Genomic DNA, 23,124 nt, shown 5'->3' on the forward strand with positions numbered 1-23,124 from the left:
ATAATGTGAATGCCTCAAATGGAAATCACAAATCACCACAAACTTGGAAAATGTATGAGAGAGTATCCTAACTCTTGATTTTGGCCACCACACTTACACACACATTAGTGTCTTTTTCATGCAACATAAGCTTGTTTATATAGTGTACATGGTTAGGGTGAAACCCTAATAACCCATGTCTTTTCCTCTTCCAAGGATCCATGGGTAAAAGCTCCATGGATCATCCATGGACTTCCATATAAGCTTAGCCCATTCCAAATGAGTGTTAGCCCACACCATATAAATATAATAGCCCATGATTTAATTAGTCTTCCTTTTAATCACTAAATTAATTCATAATTAATTCAAGATTAAAACTAATTAAGTAACATGACTTTTTATTAGTATATTATAACTTATAATATATTAATAAATCGTAAGTATACAACTCTCATAAAATTATCCATAACTAGTTTGGGTGAAGTGCAACCCAAATGGACCATGCCGGGTCGGGTCAAGTATATACCAAATAAGTTATGGACTTAGACATCTTATCCAACAGACTCCCACTTGGATAAGTCTAATAACTGTATTTGCCTATATTACTTCAGGAACCAACCGGCAATCGTAGCTCTCGAAAACTCTTGTGAACTATGAAGCGCCATTTTAGATAAGTGATCATATAATCCTCTGCTCTCATGATATCAGCCGGACAAATACATGGAACAATGTCTTACTTATTGTCTAGCAGTTGTTTCTCGATTTCCGATTTGTTTGACAAAGAACTTAACTGAACACATCAATTTAGTTCTGACCGGGCCCGGTACATGGGTCAACACAAAATCATCGAGGGGCCCAGATATCGCTTCTATTTCTAGAAGGAACAGATAAACTTCGACTCATATGCTTGTTCTACTACTTATTGAATTGCACACAAAGGCACGTTTTATAACATCAAGTTACTGATGCGTTTACGTGCAATCAATGCACAAGCAACTCATAGGTAACAACTCATATCTCTAGGTTTGAAGACTTATATGATATTACCGTCTCACGATCACTCGAGATAAATTCCATGAAGTGATACAAGTGAGCGTGGGTTTATTCCAATACTCATAACTTATGAGCACTCATGAACGTTGTAGCAACCATTGCTATGTCTAAACACCTTTAGCCATCTACAAACCCAATTCATGACAATCTTGATTCATACCTACTTCCGACGTATGACCGATTGTGGAGGTTTGAATAAATTAATTATTCTGGAAGTCAAAACATGCAAAATTGAAACAATAGTAAATAATTGACAATGATAGTAACACTTTACTCATAAATAAATCACACATTTTATTCATCATCAAACGTCGATTACATTTTACAAGTTTCAGAAAAATTATCTAATCTGTAAAACTAATATCGTCCCTCAGCCCAATGCGCCTCGCATGCTGCAAATGCTTAACCCTCGTCAGTCCCTTCGTAAGGGGATCCGCAGGGTTCTCATCTGACGATACCCTCTTTGCCACGAGGAGTCCCTCTTCTATCTTGTGTCTTATGAAGTGATATTTTCTGTCAATGTGTCGGGATCTGCCATGATCTCTTGGTTCCTTGGCTAAGGCAACCGCACTATTGCTGTCACAGAAAATCTCCATAGGCTCCTTAATAGCTGGTACAACTCCAAGATCTCCGATGAAGTTCCTCAGCCATATCGCCTCCTTTGCCGCTTCACTCGCTGCTATGACTCTGATTCACAAGTCGAATCAGCTACAGTCTCCTGTTTGGAACTCTTCCAAGTGATTGCCCCTCCATTTAAGGTAAAGACCCAGCCCGACTGAGAGCGGAAGTTATCCCTATCAGTCTGAAAGCTAGCATCACTATACCCTACTACTCTCAAGTCATCACTCCCACCAAGGGTAAGGATCCAATCCTTAGTCCTCCGCAGGTACTTGAGAATATTCTTTACCGCAGTCCAATGAGCCTTGCCAGGGTTCCCCTGATATCTGCTGACCATGCTCAAAGCGAAGGCCACATCAGGACGGGTACAAGTCATAGCATACATGATCGAACCAACAGCGGAAGCATAAGGTAATCGACTCATCTAAGCTATCTCATCTTCTGTACTCGGGCTCTGAGCCTTGCTCAGTTTGGCATTGCTTTGGATCGGTAATTCTCCTTTCTTGGAATTCTGCATGTTGAACCTTTTCAACACCTTATCCAAGTAGATACTCTGACTAAGTCCAATTAGTCTTTTACTCCTTTCTCTTAATATCCTTATCCCTAGGATATAGGTAGCTTCTCCAAGGTCCTTCATAGCAAAGCACTTCCCAAGCCAGGACTTAACCTCCTGCAAGGTTGGGATGTCATTTCCTATGAGTAGTATGTCATCCACATACAGTACCAAAAAGCTAACTATACTCCCACTAGCTCTGACATACACGCAGGACTCATCTTCACTTCTTGAGAAACCAAACTCTTTGACCTTCTCATCGAAACAAAGATTCCAACTTCGAGATGCTTGTTTCAATCCATAAATGGATTTCTCAAGTTTGCACACTCTATTGGGGTACTCTGCACTGACAAAACCTTCTGGCTGATTCATGTAAACATCCTCAGCCAACTTTCCGTTAAGGAAAGCGGTTTTGACATCCATTTGCCATATTTCATAATCATGAAATGCAGCAATGGCTAGCATAACCCTAATAGACTTAATCTTTGCTACTGGTGAAAAGGTTTCATCATAATCAATACCCTGAGTCTGAGTAAACCCCTTCGCAACCAGTCGAGCCTTATAAGTGTGCACCTTCCCATCCATGTCGGTCTTCTTCTTGAAGATCCATTTGCACCCGACTGTCTTACGGCCTGGTACATTGTCAACCAAGTTCCAAACTTGATTGTCATACATGGACTGTATCTCGCTGTCCATAGCCTCCTTCCATTTGGCAGACTCTGGGCCTGCCATGGCTTCCTTAACACTGTTAGGTTCATCCAGATTTACCAGTGTACTGTCACTGATAAATGTATCACCTTCCGTAGTAATATGAAATCCATAATAAAACTCAGGTGTGTTCCTAACCCTTGTGGAACGCCTCGGAGGTACAGACTCATCAGCTGGATAAACATGAGTTTCCTCCTCGGGTTGATTGCTAGTATTTGAGGTTCCTTCACCAATTGACTCTTGAATTTCTTCAAGGTCAATTTGCCTCCCACTGTCTCCTTGGCTTATAAATTCTCTCTCTTGAAAGACTCCTCTCCTAGCCACAAAGACCACATTCTCACTGGGTCTGTAGAAGAGGTAACCAAAGGATTTTTGTGGGTAGCCGATGAAAATACACCTTTCACTTCGAGGTTCGAGCTTGTCATGAGTTTCGCGCCTCACGAAAGCCTCGCAACCCCAAATCTTGATATGGTCCAAATTGGGAACTTTCCTAGTCCACATTTCATGAGGTGTTTTGGCAACCTTCTTTGTAGGGACTAGATTAAGGATGTGGGCGGCAGTCTCTAAGGCATACCCCCAAAAAGAGATTGGTAGCGAAGCTCGACTCATCATAGAGCGAACCATGTCCAACAAAGTTCGATTGCGCCTCTCAGCTACACCATTCAGCTGTGGTGTCCTGGGAGGTGTCAATTGTGAGACAATCCCACACTCCTTAAGATAGTCGAGGAACTCAGTACTAAGATACTCACCACCTCGATCGGATCGAAGCATCTTAATGTTCCTGCCCAATTGATTTTCTACTTCCTGTTTAAACTCTTTAAACCTTTCAAAACTTTCTGACTTATGTTTGATTAAGTAGACATAACCATATCTACTAAAATCATCAATAAAAGTCATATAATAGCGATTAGCATCCCTTGTGGCGGTTTTGAATGGTCCACATACATCAGTACGTATAAGGTCCAACAAACCCTCACCCCTTGCACAAGTACCAGTGAAGGGTGATTTTGTCATTTTTCAAAGTAGACAAGACTCACAACTATCATCCGACTTGAGGTCGAACGACTCCAAGACTCCATCCTTTTGGAGCTGGCCTATGCGTCTCTTGCTTACATGTCCAAGACGACAATGCCACAAAGATGCTTTATCCAAGCTAGTAGAAGAATCAATACATAATACATTATTTCCTAAATTATCTACAACCGATACAGCTTCATACACACCATCACAAGGTAATGCTTTAAAATAAAGAACATTATTAAAGAAAGCATTAATACTACCAACTTCATTATCAAAAGAAAAGGTAAAACCTTGTTTGTACAAAGCATGAAAGGAAATAATATTCCTCGCCATTTCAGACGAGTACACACATTTATTCAAATCTAACTTTAACCCACTATCTAGCAACAAAGTATAAACTCCAATCTTGGTAACAGGTGCAACCTTCTTGTTCCCCATGATTAAGTTTATCTTTCCGTGCTCCACATCCTCATTTCTTCTTAGGCCCTGCAAGTCACAACAGATGTGAATACCACAACATGTATCAAGAACCCAAGAATTAGAATATGGTGAGTTATTAGACAATATAGTGTAAATACCTGCATGGGATGGTTTCACTTTCCCATCCTTGACATCCTGCAAGTACTTTGGGCAGTTTCGCTTCCAGTGCCCCTTATTTTGATAGTAGAAGCATTCAGCATCCTTAGGGATGACAGAAGGAGTGATAGAACCACCTTTGGTTCCAGATGAGGAGCCTTCAAGGGACTTTCCCTTGGTACCCTTCGAAGGGTGCTTCCACTTCTTCCCTTTGCCTTGCCCGATAGCCAAAACAGGGGTAGTAGTAGGAGTAGGAGTAGCAACCGACTTACTCTTAAGACCACTTTCGGCAGTCTTCAGAAGTCCTTGAAGCTTACTGAGTGTGACTTCCTCCTTTTTCATGTGGTATGTCATACGAAATTGATCATAACACGATGGCAAGGAGTGCAAAATGATATCAATTGCCAACTCCTCAGGGAAGTTCACATTCAGTTTCATTAGACGGTCCACATACCTTTGCATTTTCTGCATGTGGCTCGTGATTGGTTCGCTATCCTTCATACGGGTAGTGATCATGGAGGAGATTATTTCATACCGCTCTTGACGAGCACTCTGATGGTACCTTTCCATCAGATCCTGATGCATCTCAAAAGGGTAATAGTCCTCATAGGACTTTTGGAGTTCAGCTGTCATGGTGGCTATCATGATGCATGCCACCTTGGTGGCATCTCTTTCATGTGCCTGATACTCAGCGACCTCCTCAGGAGTAGCAGTGGACTCATCAAGCTCCTTTAGCTCCTTATCGAGGACATATTCCTTGTCCTCGTAACGAGTAACCATCCTGATGTTCCGGATCCAATCCATGAAGTTGGAACCATCAAAGATGACCCTCCCACAAAGGTTCATGAGGGAAAAGGAGCCAGTAGGGTTAGAGCCCGAAGCTTTATTGTTGGAAGACATCTGAAAAGAAGAAAACAAGTTTAGATTAGATATATGTCGAATCCTTAATAATACACCCAAATGTAATATTAAGGCTAGGATCCAACACAATATATTATAACTTAGAAGAGGGATGCCGTAATCTAAGCTATAACATATTTGAAGGTAGGTGAATGACGATTCACCAATTTCCACCATGAAAACGAAATGAATTATTAGGTTTAATTGCTTTTTGAAATTCCTAGATTCTTTTGAGATTCATTGAACTTTTCAATGGCATGTTTCAATCTCGATTGTGCCCTTCAAGTTTTGTGACTGGGATGCCGAGGATCACAAAACAAGGTGTGAATAACCATGCAAATTCACTTGGTACCCTTAATATTATCACCTAATCAATGTGTCGGTTAACCACACACGCTCCACCGATCTATGATAAACGTTAAGTCACCCTTCGTGATCCTTACTAGTCCAAGTTAGTGTGCCGGTTAACCACACACGCTCCACCAACGACTTGGTAAGGTACAAAGTGTGAATTTCATGGGTTAGCACCATATTCACATTTTCCTAAAGTAACTAAGATTGGGAATTTATAAAAGGTTTAGTTACTTTATAATATTCATCATACTTTTAATGAGAATTTATAAGTCCTTGTCCTACCCGTTCGGCTAACGACCCTCCACCAGTCAAGCAAGCGGTGGGTGAGAGTGGACACCCATTAAGTTGCCATTTTATAGGCAACAACCTTATACCCACCTTATAGACTGGCTTCGTGAATGAGGCGTACTAGCGGTAAGACGACTTTGAACTTTATACATATATATATAATAATTAACCATTAATGTTATAAATAGTATAAGGGTTGAATTTTAACTTTTAAAACTCTAAGGGTTTGGAATTAAAGTATATTAAAGTGTGTGTAACTTTACAAATTCCAAAAACTTGAGGACAAGTTTTGAAACTATTCAAAACTTTTCATTTCATAACTTATGAATTAAAGGTTCATAAAAATGAAGACTCTTCATTTCCATGTAACTTATGTGTTTTAAGTGTGTGTTTAAAAGAAGTGACCTTTGGATATCCATAACTTGAGGAAAAATTTATGGACTCCATTAAAACACATAAATGATCAAGAATTAATCCTAAACAATTCAGCAAATAATTCCTATCATCTTCTAAATTCATAAGAACATGAACATGATCATCAAAGTTTCAAGAATTATATGAACACATACAAAGCATGAAATTTTGATATAAGCTATTGTAAATGGATTAGAACAACCATTACACCAACTAAAACAAGTTTTAAAACACCAAAACAGTTTAGGGTAATGTTTCTAGTCCATTTCCAGCAGCAAAAGTCGAAAATCTGCATTCTGAGGCTCCTACTCGCCGAGTGCACGAACCTACTCGGCGAGTAGGATGAGTTTACACATGAACTCGGCGAGTCCCCCCATGGACTCGGCGAGTTCATCAGTCAGACAGCAAAAATCGACCTTTTATCACTATTTTGCATCAAGTATCAAACAAACAAGCCTAGGCTCTGATACCACTGTTGGGTTTTGAGCATTCTAACACTTCCTAAGTGTACATGCAACCCTATTAAACCTTGGATCTATGTTTGTCTAAGATACATGCAAAATATTATTTTCCAAGGTTTATAACCTATCTAGCATGGCATGGGGTACTTTTAACCATAAAAGAACTAGATGGATTACATACCTTTTGTTGATTGTTGATTCCTTGGAGTTTGAGAGCCAAGCACCAATAATGTGAATGCCTCAAATGGAAATCACAAATCACCACAAACTTAGAAAATGTATGAGAGAGTATCCTAACTCTTGATTTTGGCCACCACACTTACACACACATTAGTGTCTTTTTCATGCAACATAAGCTTGTTTATATAGTGTACATGGTTAGGGTGAAACCCTAATAACCCATGTCTTTTCCTCTTCCAAGGATCCATGGGTAAAAGCTCCATGGATCATCCATGGACTTCCATATAAGCTTAGCCCATTCCAAATGAGTGTTAGCCCACACCATATAAATATAATAGCCCATGATTTAATTAGTCTTCCTTTTAATCACTAAATTAATTCATAATTAATTCAAGATTAAAACTAATTAAGTAACATGACTTTTTATTAGTATATTATAACTTATAATATATTAATAAATCGTAAGTATACAACTCTCATAAAATTATCCATAACTAGTTTGGGTGAAGTGCAACCCAAATAGACCATGCCGGGTCGGGTCAAGTATATACCAAATAAGTTATGGACTTAGACATCTTATCCAACAAGTTGATCTTCTAATCAAATTTGCTTTACTATCGTTCCAAATCATTGCTGATTCAGCAGCACCAAGCAAATAGATATGATCATTAAGGTTCATGTCATAGTCTGTTTCATAGTAGTCCCAAAGGAACTCACTATGTGACTTAGAAAGTGATTGAACATCCAACTTTCTCAAGACTTTGACACCCAACTCTCCCGGCTTGTCAATATGTGACTTCATCTCTAAGATGTGATCACACATAGACCTTGCTTGCCATTAGGGCTTGAGTGAGCTTGAACTTGTGGGTTAGGGAGAATAATTGGAGGAGGTGGAGGAAGAGAAGAATGACTTCCATGAGCCAAACTCGGGAAGTCATATTCATTAGGAAAGCTTGGTTTGGGAAGATCATTGTTGTCTAAACCAGACATCAACAATGGGAGAAATTCACGTAAAGTTGATTTAAGTCCTTAATATAACACCCAATATGATATATCAAGGCTAGGACCCAACAAACTATTTTATAACTTGGTGGAGGGATGCCGTAATCCAAGCTATAAAATATTTGAAGGTAGGTGAATGACGATTCACCAATTTCCACCAAGATAAACGAAATGTATTATTAGGTTTTAATTGGTTTTGAAACTCCTAGATTCTTTTGAGATTCATTGAACTTTTCAATGACATGTTTCAATCTCGAGTGTGCCCTTCAGGTTTTGTGACTGGGATGCCGAGGATCACAAAACAAGGTGTGAAGTAACCATGCAAATATACTTGGTACCCTTAATATTTACCCCTCAATCGATGTGCCGGTTAACCACACACGCTCCAACGATACTATGATAAACATTAAGTTACCCTTTGCCTACCTTGTTAAGTCCAGGTTAGTGTGCTGGTTAACCACACACGCTCCACTAACAGCTTAAACAAAGTGCAAAGTGTAATTTCATGGATTAGCACCTTATTCACATTTTCCTAAGTAACTAAGATTGGGAATTTATAAGTGTTTAGTTACTTAGTATTTATCATTATACTTATAATGAAGAGAGAATTATAGTCTTTATCCTACCCGTTCGGCTAACGACCCTCCACCAGTCAAGGAAGCGGTGGGTGAGAGTGGACACCCATTAAACTGCCATTTTATAGGCAGTAACCTTATACCCCCCTTATAGACCGGCTTCGTGAATGAGGCCTACTAATGGTAAGACGACTTTACTCTTATATATATATATAAATATTATTAACTTATAATATTATAAAGTATAAGGGTTGAATTTTAAACTTTTAAATGTCTAAGGTCTAGTTTGGAATTAAAGTATACATGGGGGGTAACTTTACAAATTCCAAAACTTGAGGACAAGTTTTGAAACCTTTCAAAACTCTTGGATTTTTCATAACTTATGAGTTTAATTAAGGTTTAATGAAAAAAAAAATTCAAGTTCCATAACTTGAGGACAAGTTATGGAAGACATTAAATCATTTAATGATGACATTAAAAATAGTGACTCTTCTATTTTCATAACCTATGAGACTTAATAACACTTTAAAAAGAAAACTCTTCACTTTCCATAACTTAAGGACAAGTTATGGAGTTCATAAAAACCATTAAGATCAAATATTCCAATTAACACAATAATCAAATAATTTTTCTATGATCTAGATTAAACTCATAAGTAAAGATAATTCACATCAACAATTTTCAAGAAATTAGATAATCATATAAACTAATACAAATCTTGAAACTTTGACAATTATCCTTTGAAGACTCTTGGAATTCATAACCTAAAGAGTTAATAAATGAGACATTTCACATCCATAACTTATGGAAGTTTCAAAACTCTTAAGATCATAACTTAAAAAAAAAAACTTTTGAGTTCCAAAATTTTATGACAAAATTTGTAACTCCGTAAAACCATTTAGATCAAACTTTTAAAACAAATAAAATAATCATATCATTCTATCTTTTAATAAATTGACCTAATTCAACTCTTGTAGTAAAGCGACTCAAATTTTATAAATAATTAGTTTTTCATAAAATCAAGTAATTATCATAAAATTTGACAAACTTCATGATTTTTTTTTCTTTTTTTTTTCCTTCAACTTGAAAAAAAAACACATTTGCATCAAATATAATAGAAAACAACCCGTGTCTCTGATACCACCGTTGGATTTTGGTATAATACAACATCCTATGGTGCACATACAACCCTAAATACCTTGGATCTATGTTTTCACTAATTATACATGCAAATGGTTTCCAAGGCATTAAACCTATAACTAGCATGCATTTGACATAAACCATATAATATACTAGTTAGGGAAACATACCTTTTATGTGGCTTGAAGTCTTGATGTATTTGGCCTTAAGAGCTTAGCACCAATAGTATGAAATGCCTCAAATGGAATCACAACACACCTAGGACAAAGGTGGCTCTTGAGAGAGAATTCCATGCACCAAAACACCTCCATATTTCTCTAAGAAAAGAAGTGGTGATTTTGGCTATGGAGTAACCTATTTATATGTAGGATTCCAAGGGTCATGGGTATAACCCATAATCCATACCCATGGGTTTTATGATCCATGGTTCATGTGGCCCAACTCTTTATGTATCCATACATAAACTTGGTCCAACATGGATCATAAGCCCAACACATATAAATATAACTAATTATCATAATTAGTCCCCATAGATTTAACTAGTCTCTTTTGATCACTAAATTAATTCCAAATTAATTCTTGATCGATACTAATTAAAACATATGTTTTCATATTAATATATTATAACTTATAATATATTAATAAACCATAAATAACCTTCTCTCAAAAGTCCATCCTAACAAATTGTCCTGATGATATGCAACCCAAATGGACCATGCTACTCTCGGGTCAAGTACATACCAATAATAGTTATGGGCTTAGACATCTAATCCAACAGTCTCCCACTTGGATAAGTCTAAAACTATTATTGCAAGTACGACTTCATAACCCGACTAGCAGTCGTAGCTCTTAAAGCCGCTGTCGAACTCTGAACAAATCAATGACGCGTCCATTAGATAAGGGATCATATATTCCTCGATTTATGATGACTGACTGATTGAACAAATCAAATCAGTCCTGGCTTGGCCAAGCACTCACATGTGTCATCGCTAAATCATCGAGGGGCCCACAGATACCACTTTTATCCCGAAGGTAAAAGGAATGGATAAACTTCGACTCATATGGCTTGTTCTACTACTTGTTGAATCATACACAAAGGCACGTTTTATAACATCGAGTTACCAAATGCGTTTCCGTGCAATTAATGTATAACCAACTCATAGTAACAACTCATATCTCTAGGTTTGAAGAATATAAGACATTATCGTCTCAAGATCACTCGTGATAAAATCCATGAAGTGATTCAAATGAGCGCAGGTTGAATCCAATACTCAGAACTTATGAGCACTCATGAGTGTTGTAGCACCACTTTGTCGACCAACTTGGACCTCTACAAACCAACCCATGACAGTCTTGATTCATATCTACTTCCAACATATGACCGACTGTGGATGGTTTGAATAACTTAATAATTCAGGAAGAGCGACTTAGTTATTCTGGAAGTCAAAACATGCAAAGTGAAACACAAGAATAAATTAATCAAATATGGTATCAAACCCTATGAATATAAATAAACACTTTTATTTATCACCATACTGATTACTCATTATTCATTGTTTCGGTTTTATCAACTTTATACTTGAATTAAAAACACTAGTTGTCCCATGCTCCAAGCATGTACACTATGTTTTTCTTAAACAATAGCTTTGCCATACACCAAGTATGCACTCTATGTTTGTCTATGATCCTTACTTTGTGAAATAAACCAATTGAACATAATTTCAATGATTCTAATTTCACACTCCCAAATCCTTATCGAAAAATGTGAGAATTTCAAATTCCTATCATTTATCGAAATCTGTTTAGATTTTAAACTTATATGCACTGACCCTCCTGTAATGAATATGTACAAAGTCACAAAGACTTGTCAACAGTCATTATAAGGTATTCCAATGGAGATCAACTCCATGGAAACTAAGTCTCATATTCAAAGTACATTGCTTTGGACATGCTTCTTGCATTAAGTTTTCTAATCTTACACAGATAACTTCCACCTATGGAGACAACTCCATATTCTCATTTTGACTATCACTTCTGAATAAGAGATGCCTCTTTTCAGAATATGTCAATATGGTCCTTCCAAAATTAGCACTATACTTCCAACTGTCCCTGAGCAACCAATCTTTGGTAAACCTCAGATTGTCCTCGACAATTGCTTAATCATTTTAGTCATATCCAATTCTAGACCTTTTCCTTTCTTAATGCCTCTGGGCATTTGGAAAAATTTAGAAATGACAAATATTATAGCACATGCAATCGATCCTGTACCCAAAGCAAATGGTACACGATTCATGATGTCTCACATAAAGACATGATTCTAGACCAGTCTTTTGCTACAATATTTTTATTTGCCATGTTTTCAAAATTTGACTATGAAGAGGGATGTCGTTATCATAATCGAATTTTGAGAACGCAATATATAGAATTTCCTTAAGTTGAACCAATCCAACATGAAATTCATATATATATTCTTGACTAAAGATGATTAAGGTCTCAATCTAAGCCTTTAGAACTGAAATGATGTATATCCTCTCCCTTAATTATAGCAAAACAACTTTTTCAATCCCTGCAGCCTCACGAATTGAAACTTTTGTTTTCTATAATTAACATTGCTAACTTGCAACGCTAACAATAATTATCATGCTCCCACTAACATGATGATTATTAGCATAACACTTATGTTCCCACTAGCTTTGACATGTACTCAGAAATCAGCTGGACTTCTAGAAATCAATACTTTATTGACTTTCTTACCAAAGTTCAGATTTCTGATACGAGATGCTTTGATAAAATTTTATCAAAATCATACACCTTTCCTTAGATAGCATGCATGTGTGTCTAAACAATTTCAGAACTATGAAAAGGGATGTCGTAATCATAGTCTCAATTGTTTAGACCTTTTGCCATCTGCTTCAAATCTACTTGGTGGAAGTGTTTCCTCACCATCATTTTCACGAATCGGAGAGAAACCTTATGACCCTTAGATTTTATGGTGTATGTGTTCTTATCCATGTGAATCGTCAAAACCATAGTCACAAGACAAGGATAATGACAAATCCAAACTCATATGGACTGAACTTATGCAATCTTAACTTCTTGCCACCTGGCAGTACAGGGCCTGCCATTGCTTCCAAGTTGTTATGCAACCAATTGAGAACTTTCAGAACTCCTATGCAAAGCCAACTTTAACTGGAATGGGCACAGAATATGTCAACACGATAGGTTATAAACCTCAAGTCGTGTGCTAGTGAAGAACCTCAGGTTTTATTCTTGATTAGTTCTTGAAATTCTTTTTAGGATCTTTAAGACTCCCACTATCCTCTTGACATATAAGACTATCTTGCCAAATATTCAAGAGATAGTGCGGATTCTTTATCAAGACAAACACTTCACACAATTGGCCTTAGTTGGTCTTTGTTTTATCCAAAACATCACAACTTACCAATTTCAAATGTACAAGAGTAGGACACTTTTACTCTTACATTTGACAAGTGTTTTAAACCTTTCTTTAAGATATGTCACTCAAGTTACAATCTTGGAGTATGACTCTAAGAATTGTTTTGGAACGAAGTATGACTCATCTTCCTGATCTAACCATTTCAACAATTCATGACTCCTCTTCTTAGTCATAAGAATGCACTAAGATGACCTTTAGAGGACTAATTGTGATATGATTTCTAAATCATTAAGATGATCATAAACATGATACTAAAGTACTCTCCCATCTTTTCAGATTTGAGAAACTTTTATCTTTCTGCCTAATTTGATTCTTCCCATTCGTTCTGCCATACATTGAGACTTTTCCAATGTTTCAGAATTATACTTAAACTTGTAAGTATAACCATATTTACTAAACTTTAGTAAATCAAATAGTCTTAACGAGCTTTGTGGTGCACATGACCAGTGCACAAGAATGTGTACTCGATCCCTTTAGTCCTTCACTTGACTCACACATCCATGTGAACAAGTAATTAGTCTTGATTTTCCAATGCTTGAAAGTTCTCATTCATCATACTATTCAACTTGCATGATTCCAAGTTTCGGTCCAATTGAAACTTGGGTGATGAGGAACTTTCCTGATTTGGTAAATTCAGACACTACCACAAATGAAAGAATCAAATCTATTTTCCAATATTGCTGTCAGTGGAATCATATAAGCAATAATTTTCCACAAATGCCATTGTAAGGATACTTCAAATAAATAAAATGAAACAATTTTCTTTTATTTTAAAACTTTGCGGAAAAACTTATCCTTACAATCCACATGGAAAATTGTTGTTATCTATTCCTTAGCAATATATCATAACTTCTTAAGCAACTGCTCAAAATTCTGATGCGATCGAAATCCACCTTCGCGATCAGAATCAGCATATACTTCCTTTAAGATTTCTTTCTATTCTTTGATTCTTAAAACATCAACATGTGACCCAGTCACATCATGTAATGAGGATCTCAGAATAGAACTTAACAGAGTTAGATAATGGGCTCTACCTGATGTAGAGTCAAACTTATTGACTTTAACATCCTTAGCTAAATTTGGCAGCTTTGCAATCAACGCCCCTTCCTTTGGCAAAATAAACATATGGACCCTTTGGTAATGGGACTATCTCAGACTTAGCTTTTCTCTTTACCATTTGGTCAACCGGGTTGACTATGGCCAATCCCTTTCCATTGGGAAGAGAATGCTTTTTCTGGATTTCCAGTGTCACCATTGTCACTGTCCATAAAGTTTTTGGGAAGTTGTGTTGGGTTTTGAGCATTCTAACACTTCCTAAGTGTACATGCAACCCTATTAAACCTTGGATCTATGTTTGTCTAACATACATGCAAAATATTATTTTCCAAGGTTTATAACCTATCTAGCATGGCATGGGGTACTTTTAACCATAAAAGAACTAGATGAATTACATACCTTTTGTTGATTGTTGATTCATTGGAGTTTGAGAGCCAAGCACCAATAATGTGAATGCCTCAAATGGAAATCACAAATCACCACAAACTTGGAAAATATATGAGAGAGTATCCTAACTCTTGATTTTGGCCACCACACTTACACACACATTAGTGTCTTTTTCATGCAACATAAGCTTGTTTATATAGTGTACATGGTTAGGGTGAAACCCTAATAACCCATGTCTTTTCCTCTTCCAAGGATCCATGGGTAAAAGCTCCATGGATCATCCATGGACTTCCATATAAGCTTAGCCCATTCCAAATGAGTGTTAGCCCACACCATATAAATATAATAGCCCATGATTTAATTAGTCTTCCTTTTAATCACTAAATTAATTCATAATTAATTCAAGATTAAAACTAATTAAGTAACATGACTTTTTATTAGTATATTATAACTTATAATATATTAATAAATCGTAAGTATACAACTCTCATAAAATTATCCATAACTAGTTTGGGTGAAGTGCAACCCAAATGGACCATGCCGGGTCGGGTCAAGTATATACCAAATAAGTTATGGACTTAGACATCTTATCCAACAGACTCCCACTTGGATAAGTCTAATAACTGTATTTGCCTATATTACTTCAGGAACCAACCGGCAATCGTAGCTCTCGAAAACTCTTGTGAACTATGAAGCGCCATTTTAGATAAGTGATCATATAATCCTCTGCTCTCATGATATCAGCCGGACAAATACATGGAACAATGTCTTACTTATTGTCTAGCAGTTGTTTCTCGATTTCCGATTTGTTTGACAAAGAACTTAACTGAACACATCAATTTAGTTCTGACCGGGCCCGGTACATGGGTCAACACAAAATCATCGAGGGGCCCAGATATCGCTTCTATTTCTAGAAGGAACAGATAAACTTCGACTCATATGCTTGTTCTACTACTTATTGAATTGCACACAAAGGCACGTTTTATAACATCAAGTTACTGATGCGTTTACGTGCAATCAATGCACAAGCAACTCATAGGTAACAACTCATATCTCTAGGTTTGAAGACTTATATGATATTACCGTCTCACGATCACTCGAGATAAATTCCATGAAGTGATACAAGTGAGCGTGGGTTTATTCCAATACTCATAACTTATGAGCACTCATGAACGTTGTAGCAACCATTGCTATGTCTAAACACCTTTAGCCATCTACAAACCCAATTCATGACAATCTTGATTCATACCTACTTCCGACGTATGACCGATTGTGGAGGTTTGAATAAATTAATTATTCTGGAAGTCAAAACATGCAAAATTGAAACAATAGTAAATAATTGACAATGATAGTAACACTTTACTCATAAATAAATCACACATTTTATTCATCATCAAACGTCGATTACATTTTACAAGTTTCAGAAAAATTATCTAATCTGTAAAACTAATATCGTCCCTCAGCCCAATGCGCCTCGCATGCTGCAAATGCTTAACCCTCGTCAGTCCCTTCGTAAGGGGATCCGCAGGGTTCTCATCTGACGATACCCTCTTTGCCACGAGGAGTCCCTCTTCTATCTTGTGTCTTATGAAGTGATATTTTCTGTCAATGTGTCAGGATCTGCCATGATCTCTTGGTTCCTTGGCTAAGGCAACCGCACTATTGCTGTCACAGAAAATCTCCATAGGCTCCTTAATAGCTGGTACAACTCCAAGATCTCCGATTCACAAGTCGAATCAGCTACAGTCTCCTGTTTGGAACTCTTCCAAGTGATTGCCCCTCCATTTAAGGTAAAGACCCAGCCCGACTGAGAGCGGAAGTTATCCCTATCAGTCTGAAAGCTAGCATCACTATACCCTACTACTCTCAAGTCATCACTCCCACCAAGGGTAAGGATCCAATCCTTAGTCCTCCGCAGGTACTTGAGAATATTCTTTACCGCAGTCCAATGAGCCTTGCCAGGGTTCCCCTGATATCTGCTGACCATGCTCAAAGCGAAGGCCACATCAGGACGGGTACAAGTCATAGCATACATGATCGAACCAACAGCGGAAGCATAAGGTAATCGACTCATCTAAGCTATCTCATCTTCTGTACTCGGGCTCTGAGCCTTGCTCAGTTTGGCATTGCTTTGGATCGGTAATTCTCCTTTCTTGGAATTCTGCATGTTGAACCTTTTCAACACCTTATCCAAGTAGATACTCTGACTAAGTCCAATTAGTCTTTTACTCCTTTCTCTTAATATCCTTATCCCTAGGATATAGGTAGCTTCTCCAAGGTCCTTCATAGCAAAGCACTTCCCAAGCCAGGACTTAACCTCCTGCAAGGTTGGGATGTCATTTCCTATGAGTAGTATGTCATCCACATACAGTACCAAAAAGCTAACTATACTCCCACTAGCTCTGACATACACGCAGGACTCATCTTCACTTCTTGAGAAACCAAACTCTTTGACCTTCTCATCGAAACAAAGATTCCAACTTCGAGATGCTTGTTTCAATCCATAAATGGATTTCTCAAGTTTGCACACTCTATTGGGGTACTCTGCACTGACAAAACCTTCTGGCTGATTCATGTAAACATCCTCAGCCAACTTTCCGTTAAGGAAAGCGGTTTTGACATCCATTTGCCATATTTCATAATCATGAAATGCAGCAATGGCTAGCATAACCCTAATAGACTTAATCTTTGCTACTGGTGAAAAGGTTTCATCATAATCAATACCCTGAGTCTGAGTAAACCCCTTCGCAACCAGTCGAGCCTTATAAGTGTGCACCTTCCCATCCATGTCGGTCTTCTTCTTGAAGATCCATTTGCACCCGACTGTCTTACGGCCTGGTACATTGTCAACCAAGTTCCAAACTTGATTGTCATACATGGACTGTATCTCGCTGTCCATAGCCTCCTTCCATTTGGCAGACTCTGGGCCTGCCATGGCTTCCTTAACACTGTTAGGTTCATCCAGATTTACCAGTGTACTGTCACTGATAAATGTATCACCTTCCGTAGTAATATGAAATCCATAATAAAACTCAGGTGTGTTCCTAACCCTTGTGGAACGCCTCGGAGGTACAGACTCATCAGCTGGATAAACATGAGTTTCCTCCTCGGGTTGATTGCTAGTATTTGAGGTTCCTTCACCAATTGACTCTTGAATTTCTTCAAGGTCAATTTGCCTCCCACTGTCTCCTTGGCTTATAAATTCTCTCTCTTGAAAGACTCCTCTCCTAGCCACAAAGACCACATTCTCACTGGGTCTGTAGAAGAGGTAACCAAAGGATTTTTGTGGGTAGCCGATGAAAATACACCTTTCACTTCGAGGTTCGAGCTTGTCATGAGTTTCGCGCCTCACGAAAGCCTCGCAACCCCAAATCTTGATATGGTCCAAATTCAGAACTTTCCTAGTCCACATTTCATGAGGTGTTTTGGCAACCTTCTTTGTAGGGACTAGATTAAGGATGTGGGCGGCAGTCTCTAAGGCATACCCCCAAAAAGAGATTGGTAGCGAAGCTCGACTCATCATAGAGCGAACCATGTCCAACAAAGTTCGATTGCGCCTCTCAGCTACACCATTCAGCTGTGGTGTCCTGGGAGGTGTCAATTGTGAGACAATCCCACACTCCTTAAGATAGTCGAGGAACTCAGTACTAAGATACTCACCACCTCGATCGGATCGAAGCATCTTAATGTTCCTGCCCAATTGATTTTCTACTTCCTGTTTAAACTCTTTAAACCTTTCAAAACTTTCTGACTTATGTTTGATTAAGTAGACATAACCATATCTACTAAAATCATCAATAAAAGTCATATAATAGCGATTAGCATCCCTTGTGGCGGTTTTGAATGGTCCACATACATCAGTATGTATAAGGTCCAACAAACCCTCACCCCTTGCACAAGTACCAGTGAAGGGTGATTTTGTCATTTTTCAAAGTAGACAAGACTCACAACTATCATCCGACTTGAGGTCGAACGACTCCAAGACTCCATCCTTTTGGAGCTGGCCTATGCGTCTCTTGCTTACATGTCCAAGACGACAATGCCACAAAGATGCTTTATCCAAGCTAGTAGAAGAATCAATACATAATACATTATTTCCTAAATTATCTACAACCGATACAGCTTCATACACACCATCACAAGGTAATGCTTTAAAATAAAGAACATTATTAAAGAAAGCATTAATACTACCAACTTCATTATCAAAAGAAAAGGTAAAACCTTGTTTGTACAAAGCATGAAAGGAAATAATATTCCTCGCCATTTCAGACGAGTACACACATTTATTCAAATCTAACTTTAACCCACTATCTAGCAACAAAGTATAAACTCCAATCTTGGTAACAGGTGCAACCTTCTTGTTCCCCATGATTAAGTTTATCTTTCCGTGCTCCACATCCTCATTTCTTCTTAGGCCCTGCAAGTCACAACAGATGTGAATACCACAACCTGTATCAAGAACCCAAGAATTAGAATATGGTGAGTTATTAGACAATATAGTGTAAATACCTGCATGGGATGGTTTCACTTTCCCATCCTTGACATCCTGCAAGTACTTTGGGCAGTTTCGCTTCCAGTGCCCCTTATTTTGATAGTAGAAGCATTCAGCATCCTTAGGGATGACAGAAGGAGTGATAGAACCACCTTTGGTTCCAGATGAGGAGCCTTCAAGGGACTTTCCCTTGGTACCCTTCGAAGGGTGCTTCCACTTCTTCCCTTTGCCTTGCCCGATAGCCAAAACAGGGGTAGTAGTAGGAGTAGGAGTAGCAACCGACTTACTCTTAAGACCACTTTCGGCAGTCTTCAGAAGTCCTTGAAGCTTACTGAGTGTGACTTCCTCCTTGTTCATGTGGTATGTCATACGAAATTGATCATAACACGATGGCAAGGAGTGCAAAATGATATCAATTGCCAACTCCTCAGGGAAGTTCACATTCAGTTTCATTAGACGGTCCACATACCTTTGCATTTTCTGCATGTGGCTCGTGATTGGTTCGCTATCCTTCATACGGGTAGTGATCATGGAGGAGATTATTTCATACCGCTCTTGACGAGCACTCTGATGGTACCTTTCCATCAGATCCTGATGCATCTCAAAAGGGTAATAGTCCTCATAGGACTTTTGGAGTTCAGCTGTCATGGTGGCTATCATGATGCATGCCACCTTGGTGGCATCTCTTTCATGTGCCTGATACTCAGCGACCTCCTCAGGAGTAGCAGTGGACTCATCAAGCTCCTTTAGCTCCTTATCGAGGACATATTCCTTGTCCTCGTAACGAGTAACCATCCTGATGTTCCGGATCCAATCCATGAAGTTGGAACCATCAAAGATGACCCTCCCACAAAGGTTCATGAGGGAAAAGGAGCCAGTAGGGTTAGAGCCCGAAGCTTTATTGTTGGAAGACATCTGAAAAGAAGAAAACAAGTTTAGATTAGATATATGTCGAATCCTTAATAATACACCCAAATGTAATATTAAGGCTAGGATCCAACACAATATATTATAACTTAGAAGAGGGATGCCGTAATCTAAGCTATAACATATTTGAAGGTAGGTGAATGACGATTCACCAATTTCCACCATGAAAACGAAATGAATTATTAGGTTTAATTGCTTTTTGAAATTCCTAGATTCTTTTGAGATTCATTGAACTTTTCAATGGCATGTTTCAATCTCGATTGTGCCCTTCAAGTTTTGTGACTGGGATGCCGAGGATCACAAAACAAGGTGTGAATAACCATGCAAATTCACTTGGTACCCTTAATATTATCACCTAATCAATGTGTCGGTTAACCACACACGCTCCACCGATCTATGATAAACGTTAAGTCACCCTTCGTGATCCTTACTAGTCCAAGTTAGTGTGCCGGTTAACCACACACGCTCCACCAACGACTTGGTAAGGTACAAAGTGTGAATTTCATGGGTTAGCACCATATTCACATTTTCCTAAAGTAACTAAGATTGGGAATTTATAAAAGGTTTAGTTACTTTATAATATTCATCATACTTTTAATGAGAATTTATAAGTCCTTGTCCTACCCGTTCGGCTAACGACCCTCCACCAGTCAAGCAAGCGGTGGGTGAGAGTGGACACCCATTAAGTTGCCATTTTATAGGCAACAACCTTATACCCACCTTATAGACTGGCTTCGTGAATGAGGCGTACTAGCGGTAAGACGACTTTGATCTTTATACATATATATATAATAATTAACCATTAATGTTATAAATAGTATAAGGGTTGAATTTTAACTTTTAAAACTCTAAGGGTTTGGAATTAAAGTATATTAAAGTGTGTGTAACTTTACAAATTCCAAAAACTTGAGGACAAGTTTTGAAACTATTCAAAACTTTTCATTTCATAACTTATGAATTAAAGGTTCATAAAAATGAAGACTCTTCATTTCCATGTAACTTATGTGTTTTAAGTGTGTGTTTAAAAGAAGTGACCTTTGGATATCCATAACTTGAGGACAAATTTATGGACTCCATTAAAACACATAAATGATCAAGAATTAATCCTAAACAATTCAGCAAATAATTCCTATCATCTTCTAAATTCATAAGAACATGAACATGATCATCAAAGTTTCAAGAATTATATGAACACATACAAAGCATGAAATTTTGATATAAGCTATTGTAAATGGATTAGAACAACCATTACACCAACTAAAACAAGTTTTAAAACAGCAAAACAGTTTAGGGTAATGTTTCTAGTCCATTTCCAGCAGCAAAAGTCGAAAATCTGCATTCTGAGGCTCCTACTCGCCGAGTGCACGAACCTACTCGGCGAGTAGGATGAGTTTACACATGAACTCGGCGAGTCCCCCCATGGACTCGGCGAGTTCATCAGTCAGACAGCAAAAATCGACCTTTTATCACTATTTTGCATCAAGTATCAAACAAACAAGCCTAGGCTCTGATACCACTGTTGGGTTTTGAGCATTCTAACACTTCCTAAGTGTACATGCAACCCTATTAAACCTTGGATCTATGTTTGTCTAAGATACATGCAAAATATTATTTTCCAAGGTTTATAACCTATCTAGCATGGCATGGGGTACTTTTAACCATAAAAGAACTAGATGGATTACATACCTTTTGTTGATTGTTGATTCCTTGGAGTTTGAGAGCCAAGCACCAATAATGTGAATGCCTCAAATGGAAATCACAAATCACCACAAACTTAGAAAATGTATGAGAGAGTATCCTAACTCTTGATTTTGGCCACCACACTTACACACACATTAGTGTCTTTTTCATGCAACATAAGCTTGTTTATATAGTGTACATGGTTAGGGTGAAACCCTAATAACCCATGTCTTTTCCTCTTCCAAGGATCCATGGGTAAAAGCTCCATGGATCATCCATGGACTTCCATATAAGCTTAGCCCATTCCAAATGAGTGTTAGCCCACACCATATAAATATAATAGCCCATGATTTAATTAGTCTTCCTTTTAATCACTAAATTAATTCATAATTAATTCAAGATTAAAACTAATTAAGTAACATGACTTTTTATTAGTATATTATAACTTATAATATATTAATAAATCGTAAGTATACAACTCTCATAAAATTATCCATAACTAGTTTGGGTGAAGTGCAACCCAAATAGACCATGCCGGGTCGGGTCAAGTATATACCAAATAAGTTATGGACTTAGACATCTTATCCAACAAGTTGATCTTCTAATCAAATTTGCTTTACTATCGTTCCAAATCATTGCTGATTCAGCAGCACCAAGCAAATAGATATGATCATTAAGGTTCATGTCATAGTCTGTTTCATAGTAGTCCCAAAGGAACTCACTATGTGACTTAGAAAGTGATTGAACATCCAACTTTCTCAAGACTTTGACACCCAACTCTCCCGGCTTGTCAATATGTGACTTCATCTCTAAGATGTGATCACACATAGACCTTGCTTGCCATTAGGGCTTGAGTGAGCTTGAACTTGTGGGTTAGGGAGAATAATTGGAGGAGGTGGAGGAAGAGAAGAATGACTTCCATGAGCCAAACTCGGGAAGTCATATTCATTAGGAAAGCTTGGTTTGGGAAGATCATTGTTGTCTAAACCAGACATCAACAATGGGAGAAATTCACGTAAAGTTGATTTAAGTCCTTAATATAACACCCAATATGATATATCAAGGCTAGGACCCAACAAACTATTTTATAACTTGGTGGAGGGATGCCGTAATCCAAGCTATAAAATATTTGAAGGTAGGTGAATGACGATTCACCAATTTCCACCAAGATAAACGAAATGTATTATTAGGTTTTAATTGGTTTTGAAACTCCTAGATTCTTTTGAGATTCATTGAACTTTTCAATGACATGTTTCAATCTCGAGTGTGCCCTTCAGGTTTTGTGACTGGGATGCCGAGGATCA

Source organism: Lactuca virosa, chromosome 4, assembly GCF_052849685.1.
Source record: "Lactuca virosa cultivar CGN04683 chromosome 4, Lactuca_virosa_CGN04683_v6, whole genome shotgun sequence".
Classification (NCBI taxonomy): domain Eukaryota; kingdom Viridiplantae; phylum Streptophyta; class Magnoliopsida; order Asterales; family Asteraceae; genus Lactuca; species Lactuca virosa.